Consider the following 12647-nt stretch of genomic DNA (forward strand, 5'->3'; position numbering starts at 1 on the left):
CACATGCCTGAAGACTGAAACTGAAATTGAAAACTGGACGTTTCATTTCTGTTCTACATTTTTTTAAAAATCAAAATGAAAAGTGGCACACAGCCCAGATTAATGTGAATTGTGAAAACAGTAAAACGTACTGTCTGACTAAGAGGGCTTATAAAAAACCCTTTTAGTTGTTTTATGATGTTTCTGGCCTGTTTTATCAGCATCGTTTTAGGATGCTCCGTGTATGGTTTATGATGCTTTTATGCTTTTATTTGATCTTTTAATGGCTTGTTCATAGTAGTTTATTGTAATTAATTAATTTACAAAATTTATGTCTCATCTTTCTGCCTTAACAAGGGCCACCAAGGCAGCTAACTTCAAAACATGCACGATGAAATCACATTTTAAAACCAACACACATCATTAAAATGATGAAAAGACAGTTAAAATACATATAAAGCATTAAAACAGCAATTAAAACATTTGGTTAAGAAGGAGGGATCATTGAGATAAGGCAAACAAAGGGAAAAAAGTCTGAAAGGCGGCAGTGGAAAGGGACAAATGAATCTCTCTGGAGACAGAGTTCCAGAACTTTGGTGCCCTAACCGAGAAGACCCTCTTCTGGGTTGCCAACTGCCTAATTTCAGAAGCAATAGCTTTTTTGTTGGTTTTTAATGGCTGTGTTTTAATGAGCTTTTGGGCCGTTCACCGATCTGTTCATAGCTGTTTGGCAGGTTGCTTCACCGAATTCCTTCCTAACAGCGCAATCAGCTTTAAATGCATGCACATTTCTCAAGCAGCCTGATCCAATTCTATCCCCCATGTCTTTGGCCAGCAGTCATTTAAATGGGCAGTTGATTTGGTCACAGATGATATAAAGAAGAAAAGCTGGTTTTTATATGCTGACTTTCTGCACCGCTTAAGGAAGAATCAAACCGGCTTACAATTCCCCTCCCCACAACAGACACCCTGTGAGGTAGGTGGGGCTGAGAGAGCTCTAAGAGAGCTGTGACTAGTCCAAGGTCACCCAGCCGGCTTCGTGTGTAGGAGTGGGGAAACCAACCCGGTTCACCAGATTAGCCTTCATCGCTCATGTGGAGGAGTGGGGAATCAAACCCGGTTCTCCAGCTCAGAGTCCACCGCTCCAAACCACCACTCTTAACCACTACACCATGCTGTTCAGCAGCCATGAAGTCATTGGGTGCCAGACCAAACATGATCAACTCATGTCTGATCAACAGAGTCAAACTTACAAGGCACATTTAAAAGGTTGCCATGTTGATCTGCAGTAGGACAGCTAGATCCGAATCCAGTAGCACCTTAGAGACCAGCTAGATTTTCGGGATAGGAGCTTTCATCGGACAAAGGCAGCTTTGACTCTCCAAAGTTCATACCTTGAAAATCTTGTTGATCTCTAAGATGCTAATGGACTCGAATCTAGTTACAGGTTGAGTATCCCTTATCTGGACTGCTTGGGACCAGAAGCGGTCCATATTTCGGATCTTTCCATATATTAGAATATTTTGGAATTTTTGCATATACATAATGAGATATCTTGGGGATGGGACCCAAATTCATTTATGTTTTATATCCACTAGCCTGACTCTAATTTTAAACAATATTTTTAAATAATTTTATGTACACTGAACCATCAGAAAGCATAGGTGTAACTATTTCACCAAAATCCCTGTATCAGCTGTTAAACAAGAGCAACAACAAACAACAAACTAACTAACAATGGCAGGCTTTCCGTCTCCACCTATGATGCAGTGTACACTGTATTTTATTTTTTTAGGTGAGAGGAAACATTGAAAGAGGGCACCACGGATCTGCCTGCATTTCGGCTTGAAGGGTCTAGTTTTCGGATCCGTCCGGATAAGGGATACTATACCTCTATTATAAGGTAAGGCGGACTACTGAATATGTTTGATGAGAAATTCATGGTGTCACCAATCCCAAGAAGCATAAAAACTTTCAAAGTCCATTGAAGTCAATTGGTTTAGAAGAGTCTGCATAAGACTGCACTGCAGTCAAAGGGTTGAATTGCAGGGAGTAGCCTGAGACCCTGGAGAGCCACTGCCAGTCTGAGTAGAAAATAATAACCTTGATGGACCAATGGTCCGGTTCAGCATAAGGCAGCTTAATGTGTTCATGCATTGTAGGGGAGGAGCTGTGGCTCAATAGCAGAGCATCTGCTTGGCATGCAGAAGGTCCCAGGTTCAATCCTTGGCATCTCCAGTTAAAAAGATCAGGTGGTAGGTGATGGGGAAGATCATAGACAGAGACCCTGGGGAGTGGCTGCTAGTCGGAGTAGACAATACTGACCATGATGGCCCAATGGTCTGATTTGCTATAAGGCAGCTTCATGTGTTCGTGTGTTAAGAACTCTACTTTAAGACAGGTGCCTGACTGTGCTGGTGAACATACCATCAAGTCAGACCTCTGGTCCATCTTACTTGGTGGTGGTGGAAAATGTCATCAAGCCACAGCAAACTTATGGTGACCCCGTAGGGTTTTCAAGGCAAGAGATGCTCCGAGATGGTTTGCCATTGCCTGCCTCTGCATAGTGACCTTGGACTCCCTTACTAATTCATCTAAATACTAACCAGGACTGACCCTGCTTAGCTTCTGAGATGTTATAAGATAGGGCTAACTTGGTCCATCCAGGTAAGGGCCCATCTACCTCAGTATAAGCTACAAGGTTGCCAGGTCTCTCTTCTCCACCGGCTGGAGGTTTTTGGGGTGGAGCCTGAGGAGGGCGGGGTTTGGGGAGTGGAGGGACTTCAATGCCATAGAGTCCAATTGCCAAAGCAGCCGTTTTCTCCAGGGGAACTGATCTCTATCGGCTGGAGATCGGCAGGAGATCTCTAGCTAGTAGCTGGAGGTTGGCATCCATAATAAACTATCACTAACTGGCTGCAGCTTTCCAAGGATCTCCACCTGCTACCCAAGACCCTTTCACTGGAGATGCTGGGGATTGAACCCGAGACCTCGTGCTTGCAAAACAGGTGCTCCATCCCCCAGCCATAGCCATGGCACACGCAACAGCATCCTAGGTGCATGTCACAAAACCGACACCAAAACACACGCCCGTTATCACTAGACAGGGACAGCAGCACACTCACCCGGGTCTTCTTCTGCAGCCCGCACAGACGCAACATGTCCATGCTGCTAAATGCCCACCCCAGCGAACCAGACAATCCCCAGATGCACCTCTACGCTCCCCGAACCCCAGCCTCCATCGCTATATCCATCTGCATATTTTTATTGCCACTGTCAGGAACATGAAAACTCTTTCTGCCAGCACTCACAGACTGAAAATTTATGAGCCTGTTCTGTTGGAGCGAGGGGATGGGGAGGGGGGAAGTGATGGAAGAAGGGGGGGGGGAGGCCTATAAATTGTTCGCTGTGATTTATGCCGGAGCGCCTGTTTGCAGAATCCTCCTTTCCCTGCATCGTCTCTCTCTCTCTCTCTCTCTCTCTCTCTCTCGCTTCACACACAGCCCTCTCTCTCTCTCTGCCTCTCTCTGCCTCGCTTTGGGGTCCTGAGTCAGCCCAGCTGGTGGAAGACAGCGATGCGAGCTCCGTTGGTGCAGACAGAGCTAAAGTAAACAACCGTGGTCATTCAGCAGGCAGTTAGCAGCCTTTGAACAGATGAGCGGGGCTGGAGGAGGACCACACACGCTATGCCCCCTCTGGACCACACAGGGGCCAGACTGCATTGACTTTGCACGCAACACACACACACACACACACACACACACACACACACACACACACTTACGACACTCCTTCCACTGCCAGGAGGCTAAACATATGCCCCCACCCCTCCCCTCTTGGACCTGGAAAGCTTTTCCGGACCCTCTTGTGCCTGCTTCTGGAAGCATTTTCTTCCTGGGATTGGCGAGGCGATTGTGATGCGGATCGCTACCGATATGGAAATCTGGGGTTGTCAACCTCCAGGAGGAACCTGGAGTTCTCCAGGAATTGCACCCCTGGAGGAAAAGGCAACTTTGAATGGCCAACTCTGTGGTCTACCATACATTCTAGGAGAGATTGAAGTCATAGAGTGGCATGACATTCCCCACGGAACTTCCTCCCTTCCCTAAACTCCACCTTCCCCAGGCACTGCCCCAAACACATGAACACATGAAGCTGTCTTCTACTGAATCAGACCCCTCTTGGTCCATCAAAGTCAGTATTGTCTACTCAGACCAGCAGCGGCTCTCCAGGGTCTCAGGCGGAGGTCTTTCACATCACCTACCTGCCTAGTCCCTTTAACTGGAGATGCTGAGGATTGAACCTGGGACCTTCTGCTTGTCAAGCAGATGCTCTGTCACTGAGCCACGGCTCCTCCCCAGCAAACCTCCAGCAATTTCCTAAACTGTTTGGCAATGCTATCAAGAAACCACATATGGATTTAGCACCGCGTGGGCATCACGTGCTGGACAAAGCACAGGTGTGATGTTGTTGGCTGGTACAGCCTGAGCTTGATAATCAGATCTGAATTCCACAATGCAAAAGCTGAATTCTCTGGAGGGACATGGCAGTGAGAGCACTGGGAAGACCTGTGTTCAAATCCTGACTCTGGGTGACTTTGGGTCTGCGCTTCCCAGTGCCAGCTCCAGGATTCGGGGGCTGAGGGCCCTGAGGGCCCCTCTTACGCTGACAAAAGGTGTTGAAGCAAACTGGGAATTTTCTCATGCTGCTTCCAGCTTCCTGGGATGCCCCATGCAAAGGAGACTGGCAGCATTGCTGGGACAGTGGGCCTCTTGCCAGTCATGGAGCTAGGGCTGCATATCTCCAGGTGGTGGCTGGAGATCTCCGGGAGACAGAGATCAGTTCCCCTGGAAGAAATGGCTGCTTTGGAAGGGGGACTCTATGGCATTATACCCCATTGAGGTCCCTCCCCTCCCCAAAACCCAACCTCCTCAGACTCCACCCCCAAAATCCCAAAAAGTATTTCCCAACCCCTAGCTGGCAACCCCACATGATGGAGTCCTGAAAACGGTTGGCTTTGCCACCCTCTGGAGATAGTTCCTTCTCTCTCTCTCTCTCTCTCTCTCTCTCTCTCTTTGTCTCTGTCTCTCTCACCAGTGCTCATGTGAAGTTAAAGGGGAGGCAGAAGCCTACCATAGGGTTGCCAACCTCCAGGTACTAGCTGGAGATCTCCTGCTATTACAACTGATCTCCAGCCAATAGAGATCAGTTCACCTTGGGAAAATGACCGCTTGGGCAATTGGACTCTATGACATTGCAGTCCCTCCCCTCCCCAAACCCTGCTCTCCTCAGGCTCTGCCCCAAAAACCTCTCACCAGTGGCGAAGAGGGACCTGGCAACCCAAGCCTACCATCTTGAGCTACCCAGCAAAAGTCTGGCCTAAGAATTCAATTTAAAACACGCATCGACAAGCCGGATCAAGTCAACTTCTGTAGTCTTTTTTATTTTGCGAGTTTCGTTGTGTTTCTGCCCAGGGAAAGGCCTGGAATGTCACCTCCTGCCCATGGGAAATCTTGCTCATCATTCTTGGTGGGTTCTGAGACTCTCCAGATTCCATAGGCTTTGCTCAGTGGAAAGATACTGGAGGAAATTCCTTGCATGGCTCTTTGGAGGCACACTGCTCTCTTTCCGCCGCTCTTTCCCCATTTCATAGATGGAGAAACTAAAGCCTACAAATGATGCTATCTGGTTATCTGGTTTGTGGCATGGTTCAGCATGGGATGGAAATCTGGAACCATCCATCCACCTACCCTCAGGCAGAACAACAGATCAAGGTGAGAGAAATCACATAAGATGTAGCTTTCTGACATAGATAGAGAGAAGGACAGAAGGCATTTCAGGAGGCCAAATAAAAACACTGGAAATCCTGTCACAGAGGGAATACATATAGCTTGGAAGCTTTTAAACCCCAGAGTCCAGACCAAGAAGGCTGTGAACCGACTTTATCCTTAAAACAATGTCTCAGCTGTTTTAGGATTCTGAGCTAGGATCTGGGATGTACAGTGTGCAACATGCACTTGAGGGAATTGGTTGCCAACCTCCAGGTTGTAGCTGGAGACCTCCTGCTATTACAACTGATCTCCAGGGGATAGATATCAGTTCACTTGGAGAAAATGACCGCTTCGGATGGTGAACTCTATGGCATTATATTACCTAGGGTTGCCAGGTCCCTCTTCACCACCAGCAGGAGGATTTGGGGCTGAGCCTGAGGAGGGTGGGGTTTGGGGAGGGGAGGGACTTCAATGCCATAGAGTCCAATTGCCAAAGCGGCCATTTTCTCCAGGTGAACTGATCTCTATCAGCTGGAGATCAGTTGTAATATCAGGAGATCTCCAGCTAGTACCTGGAGATTGGCAACCTTAGCTATTACAACTCATCTCCAGGAAACAGAAATCAGTTCACCTGGAGTAAATGGCCGCTTTGTAAAGGGGACTCTATGGCATTATACCCCATTGAAGTTCTTTCCCTCTACAAACCCCACCTTCCTCAAGCTCCACCCCCAAAATCTCCAGGTATTTCCCAGCCCGGAGCTGGCAAGACTACGGGGGAGGGGGATTAGATCTAAGGTGGTGGACATTGAAGAAAATCCTAATGAAACTCCTAGGCCATTTATGCATGGTCAATTTTGATGCTCGCTCAAAGCTCTTTTTTAAAATGCGACTTTAAAAATGCCTATTCACGGTCCCGACGCAAAAGGAGAAATTCCACCCCCACTCACCTGCTCCTTTGTTCCTGTTTGCATAGCTATTAGCATGTGCATAGCTAACACACCTCTGTTGTTTTGCATGGTTCCTTGAGGGGGATTCTTCGCGGCAAACACCAAAGGTTGCGTTAAAGGGGCTGTTTAGTAATATGAAGCAGGTATGTGCCGGCGTCGCAGTCACTTCCGGAATGATGGTTCAGCTTGCAATGCAAAATTCAAAAAAATATGCGGGGCAATTCAGCCTGGAACGCGCTGCTAATTACCATGCAAAAATGGCCCTAGAGATGACAATCCCAGAATGAATTTTCTGCCCTGGAAAAGGAATGTATAAATCCAAAGGCAAGTACAGGGCAATACAGCTGTATGTGTTGTACTTGGAGACATGCCTTTGGAATAATCATTTCTGGAGGTTTTTCTGATTGGGGGGGTGGGAGAAAGGGGAAGGGAGTTTCAATGAGCATCTGTTCCATCAGCAGGCGGTGAGAGCAGGTCTGGTGTAGAAGAAAGGAGTTTTCTCTCCGGTGACCCCTGGGGCAGGCGGAGGAGTTGGCTTTCAATCATCCTAACACCCCCAAAACTACCGCTCTAGCCCAGGCTCTCCTCCCGGCCTTCCCCATCTGCAGATCCTCAACGAGCTGCAAGGCTCCCGGGCTTCTGTCAGAGAAGGTCATTTGCGGAGGGGTGTGTGTGTGTGTGTCTTCTGCTGCTGGCAGCCCTCTTCATGATAGATCTGCTAATCTGCAGGGAGATCGCCGTCTTGCAAAAAGAACAGAAAAAAGGGCAGTGACTCAGAGGCTGTGTGCATGCTTAATTTTTAAAAAAATTGAATCCAAGTCTTGTCATTGTTATAAAAAGGTTTCTATCCCATTCTCAGTCAAATATTTGAAGCCTTTTTGACAATCAAAGCATACAGAATTGAAGAGCAAAAGAATCAAGAAGAAATAGAAGAAGCAGCAGCAGCAGCAGCAGCAGCAGAAGAAGAAGAAGAAGAAGAAGAGGAGGAGGAGGAGGAGGAGGAAGAGTTGGTCTTTATACCTAGGCTTACCAGGTCCCTCTTCTTCTTCGGCCGGAGTTTTTCGGAGTGGAGGTGGGGGGGTTACATGCTCAAATGGCCCCTTGTGATGCGTTTTACACCCGGAAGTGCCACATGCCCGCATCGCAACAGGCCTTTACCACTCAAACTGGGAGTTTGAGTGGAAACCGGCCCTTTGCAATGCAGCACTTCCAGATGTGAACCGGAAGTGACCTGTCCCTGCCTGCACAGATTGCCCGCCGACCATCAGCTAGTCAGCGGGCGGCCAGGTGGATTGGCGGGGGTTTGCCCGCCACCACCTGGGACTTGGCAACCCTATATACCCCAATTTTTCTCTACCTTTAAGGAGTCCAAAACCGGCTTACAATCACCTTCCCTTCCTCTCCTCACAACTGACACCTCGTGAGGTAGGTGGGGCTGAGAGAGTTCAGAGAGAGCTGTGACTAGCCCAAGGTCACCCAGCTGGCTTCATGTGGAGGAGTAGGGAAACAAACCCGGTTCACCAGATTAGAGTTCGCCGCTCTTAACCACTACACCACGCTGGCTCTCAGGCATTAACAAAACCATAAAAAGCCATAGAAACAGATGAATTTTAGGTACTCTTATGAAATTGCATGGGGAGTCTCTGTGATTCAAGGCAGATTACACAGTGTAAGTCAATGCAATCAATAAGAAGACCCATCTAATAAGCAACCCATGAAGATAGTTTCAGAGACCACCCATGTTGGTCTGCAGTGAAACAGCTAGATTTGAATCCAGAAGCACCTTAGAGACCAACAAGATTTCCGGGGTATAAGCAATATTATCTATCTATCTATCTATCTATCTATCTATCTATCTATCTATCTATCTATCTATCTATCCATCCATCCATCCATCCATCCATCCATCCATCCATCCATCCATCCATCCATCCATCCATCCATCCATCCATCCATCCATCCATCCATCTATCTATCTATCTATCTATCTATCTATCTATCTATCTATCTATCTATCTATCTATCTATCTATTGGTTTCTGGCCCACCCTCCCCGGCCAAAGCCAGGCTCAGGGTGGGTTACATGATTTAAAACGTACATTAATAATGTTAAACAATAAAACCCAATTAAAAACAAACAAAATCCCACAATGGCACGCACTATCTAATCATGTTGGTCAAGCACACAGGCAGGCGTCTCCCCCCACCCAGATCGATCCAGCAGCACACATGGTGGGGGGGGTAGGGAGGCCAGCGATTGTAATATCCGCTGCTGCCCTCAACTATAGGCCTGGTGGGAAAGCTCTGTCTTGCAGGCCCTGCGGAACTCCTTAAGGTCCTGCAGGGCCCTGATGTCACCAGGCAGAGCATTCCACCAGGCTGGAGCCAGGGCCGAAAAAACCCTGGCTCTTGTTGAACACATGACGCTGCCTTATACTAAATCAGACCCTTGGTCCATCAAAGTCAGTATTGTCTACTCAGACTGGCAGCGACTCTCCAGGGTCTCAGGCTGGGGTCTTTCACATCACCTACTTGCCTAGTCCCTTTGACTGGAGATGCCGAGGACTGAACCTGGGACCTTCTGCATGCCAAGCAGATGCTCTGCCACTGAGCCATGGCCCCTCACCTGTTGAGGACAGCTGCACACTCTTAGGGCCTTTGAGTGTCAAAGCTCTCTGTGCCAGATACAAGTAGGAATGGAGATAGATCCCTGAGCACTTTTATCCAAGTCAGAAGGTGTCAGAGGGGTGTTGCATCCCAACTCTTTTCTTTGCAACACCCCTCTTACCTTCTGACTGGCATATCGGGGTCAGCGATCTTCACTCTTACTGGCATATGACAAAGGGAACTTTAACTCTCCCAAGTTCATACCCCCAAAATCTCACTAGTCTTGAAGGTGCCACTGGACTCAGATCTGGCTGTTCTAACAAGCCATGTAACAGAAATCTGGAACAAAGCATAAATATTTGGCATTGTGTGTTAACCAATGCAGAAAATGATACTGCAGAAGTAGAAAACAAGGCACCCAGTGCAAGAGAACACATACAGAAAACAGATAATAGATACTATATGGGGAAGTATATTCCGCAGTCCTGTTCCCTTTATGAAAGCAGAGACAAAAGGCAACAATTGGTGCAAGGGAACCGAATTTAAAATCTAATCATCAAAGTACCCCTACGCATTTTGCACGAGGTTCTTCGGGGGGATCTTTCTCTGTTCAAGCATCCCATACAAGCTGGTACTTTAAGCTTGTATGGGATGCTTGAACAGAGAAAGATCCCCCCGAAGAACCTCGTGCAAAATGCGTAGGGGTACTTTGATGATTAGATTTTAAATTCGGTTCCCTTGCACCAATTGTTGCCTTTTGTCTCTGTTTTGTTTTGGTACGCCCCCTTTTTTTCCTGCCCTTTATGAAAGCTCCGTGCAAGTTCCACTCCAGATTTCCTCGAGCCGAGCTGCTGAGGCTTCCACAGTTTTATTCCAGGTTTGAAAGGAAAAAGATGCTTGAGCTCGGAAAGGAAATGCCTCCTAAGTAAGCTCATGGCCAACGAGGGAGATTTTGGAAAGCTGTGACTCAGTGTCTTGCGACTCTTGGCATTTCAAGGAGTTGACAAATGACTGCAACTTCCTTAAGGAATTGCACGAGGAGCCCAGAAAAGTGACCTTTCAGGAGTCCTGCAGCCGCAGAGTGAGTCCCCATCGCGTGATTTCTGCCGAGCTCTGCTCTTTGCCTTGCCTGTGACCTCTCTGCCTGCTGTCCAAACTCAGCTGCTTCAACTTACAAACAAAGGAGGGAGAGAGAGAGAGTGAAAGACAGAGAGGTCATTTATGCATGGGTACTTCCACTCACGTTTACCCCCTGACTGTCTTGGTTGTTCCTTGGAGTTATGCATGAGTTTGCCCTCCATTAGAGATGTCCTCCCTTTCAGCCCTCACAAATCCCAGGCCTTCCTGTCCCTCTATTAACCCGATTATTCCCTCTCCCCTGAGCTCAGCCCACTTGAAATCTCCATGCATAAGGCAAAGCTTGGGACACCCAAGCTTGGTTTCTCTCACAGCAAACAGACAGCCAATTACAAAGCAGCATGCCAAGGGGCGAGGATTCAAATGCTTCCTGCTTCCTCTGAGTTCTTTCTGAGCAGAAGGTTTTTAAAAATGAAACTTGGGTTTCTCCCTCCTTCCTTTCGAATAGCTCAGTTTTTTGTTTTTGTTCTTAAAACGCCTTTTTATGCAGCAATTGGGTTGGGGAGGGACTTTTCTCTCACTACAGCCAATTACAAAGCCGTGTTTCAAGGGGCGGGGATTCAAATACTTCCTGATTTGAGCTTGGAGATTGCTGGTGCAGTCTTCCAACAGGAAAGTGCGTGTTCAATGAGCAACGAGCCTCAGGTAAAACTCCCATGCATAAATGACCCGAGAGCGGATACCTTGACATCGCTGATCTCTGATAAAACACTGGAAATCACTGCACAAATGGGAAAAAGCATAAGGTTTCCAACAGGGCCACGTTAAACAGGAAGTGAAACACGGCTGCCTTGAGTTCCTATAAGGTAGAGAACCTGGATGGTCCTGGCTAGCCTGATCCCATCAGATCTCAGAAGGCAAGCAGGGTCAGCCCTGGTTAGAATTTGGATATCCAGACAATAGAGTACAGTACAAGCGATATCCAGACAATAGAGTACAGTTCCCCTGGAGGAAACAGCTGCTTTGGAGGGTGGACTGTATGGCATCACATCCTCGCTGAGGTCCCTCCCCCCATAAAAACCCAGCCCACCCCAGCCTCCACTCCCAAATCTCCAAGAATTTACCAGCCTGGAGTTGGCAAGTCTTAGGTTTGCCAACCTCCAGGTACTAGCTGGAGATCTCCTGCTATTACAACTGATCTCCAGCCAATAGAGATCAGCTCCCCTGGAGAAAATGGCCGCTTTGGCAATTGGACTCTATGGCATTGATCTCTATGGGTTCAGATCTCTGCTTGGCCACAAAGCTCACCAGGTTAACTTTGATCATTTCCCCTCAGCCTAAGCTACCTCACAGGGCTGTTGTGAGGATAAAAGGGAGGGAAAGAGATCAAGAGGAAACAGGGGTGGGTGGGAGAGATGGAACTGTCATGTAAGTTTTCCAATCAGTGAACTTTATTTGGCAAGGTAAAAAACCAAGGATTGCATATAAATACTTGATTGATTTGAAAGAGAGAGGTGGACTTGCACTTCCTAATTTTAAATTATATGCTGAAGTGGGTGCTTTAGTATGGTTGAAAGACTGGATGGATTTAAAAAACACACGATTACTGGATTTAGAGGGATATGCCAATAGAAGTGGATGGCATGGCTATTTGTGGTACAATAAAGTTAAATCTCATGCATCATTCCAACAAGATATGGTTAAATCATCTCATTATAAGATATGGATTAGATATAAACATCTATTAGAAGTAAAAACTCCGTTATGGATTTCAACACAAGAAATGTTAACTTTACGCCCATTAAGACCTGCTCAATTTCTAATTTATCAAGATGTTTTGAAAGGGGAAGGTACAAAATGTTTACTTAAAGACTATGAAGAAGTCAAAGATTTACTGACTTGGATCCAGTATTACCAAATAAACTCGGTTTTTCAACAAGATTTGAAAACAGGATTTCCTAAAACTAAATCAACTTTACAGAAATTTTTACTGGATACAAATGATCATTTAATATCTAAGATGAACAAACTATTGTTAGAACTTTACTGTGAACAAGACCGAATAAAACCAACCATGATTAGTTGGACGCAAATGTTGGGTCATGATATAATGTTGCAAAAATGGGAAAGGTTATGGACAAGAGATTTGAAACTTATATCCTCGCAACTGTTAAGAGAAAATATATAAAAAATGATGTACAAATGGTATTTAACACCGAAGAAACTAGCAAAATCATTTCCCTCAATGTCACCAAACTGTTTGAAAT

This window comes from Euleptes europaea, chromosome 17 (genome assembly GCF_029931775.1).
Source record: "Euleptes europaea isolate rEulEur1 chromosome 17, rEulEur1.hap1, whole genome shotgun sequence".
Classification (NCBI taxonomy): Eukaryota; Metazoa; Chordata; class Lepidosauria; order Squamata; family Sphaerodactylidae; genus Euleptes; species Euleptes europaea.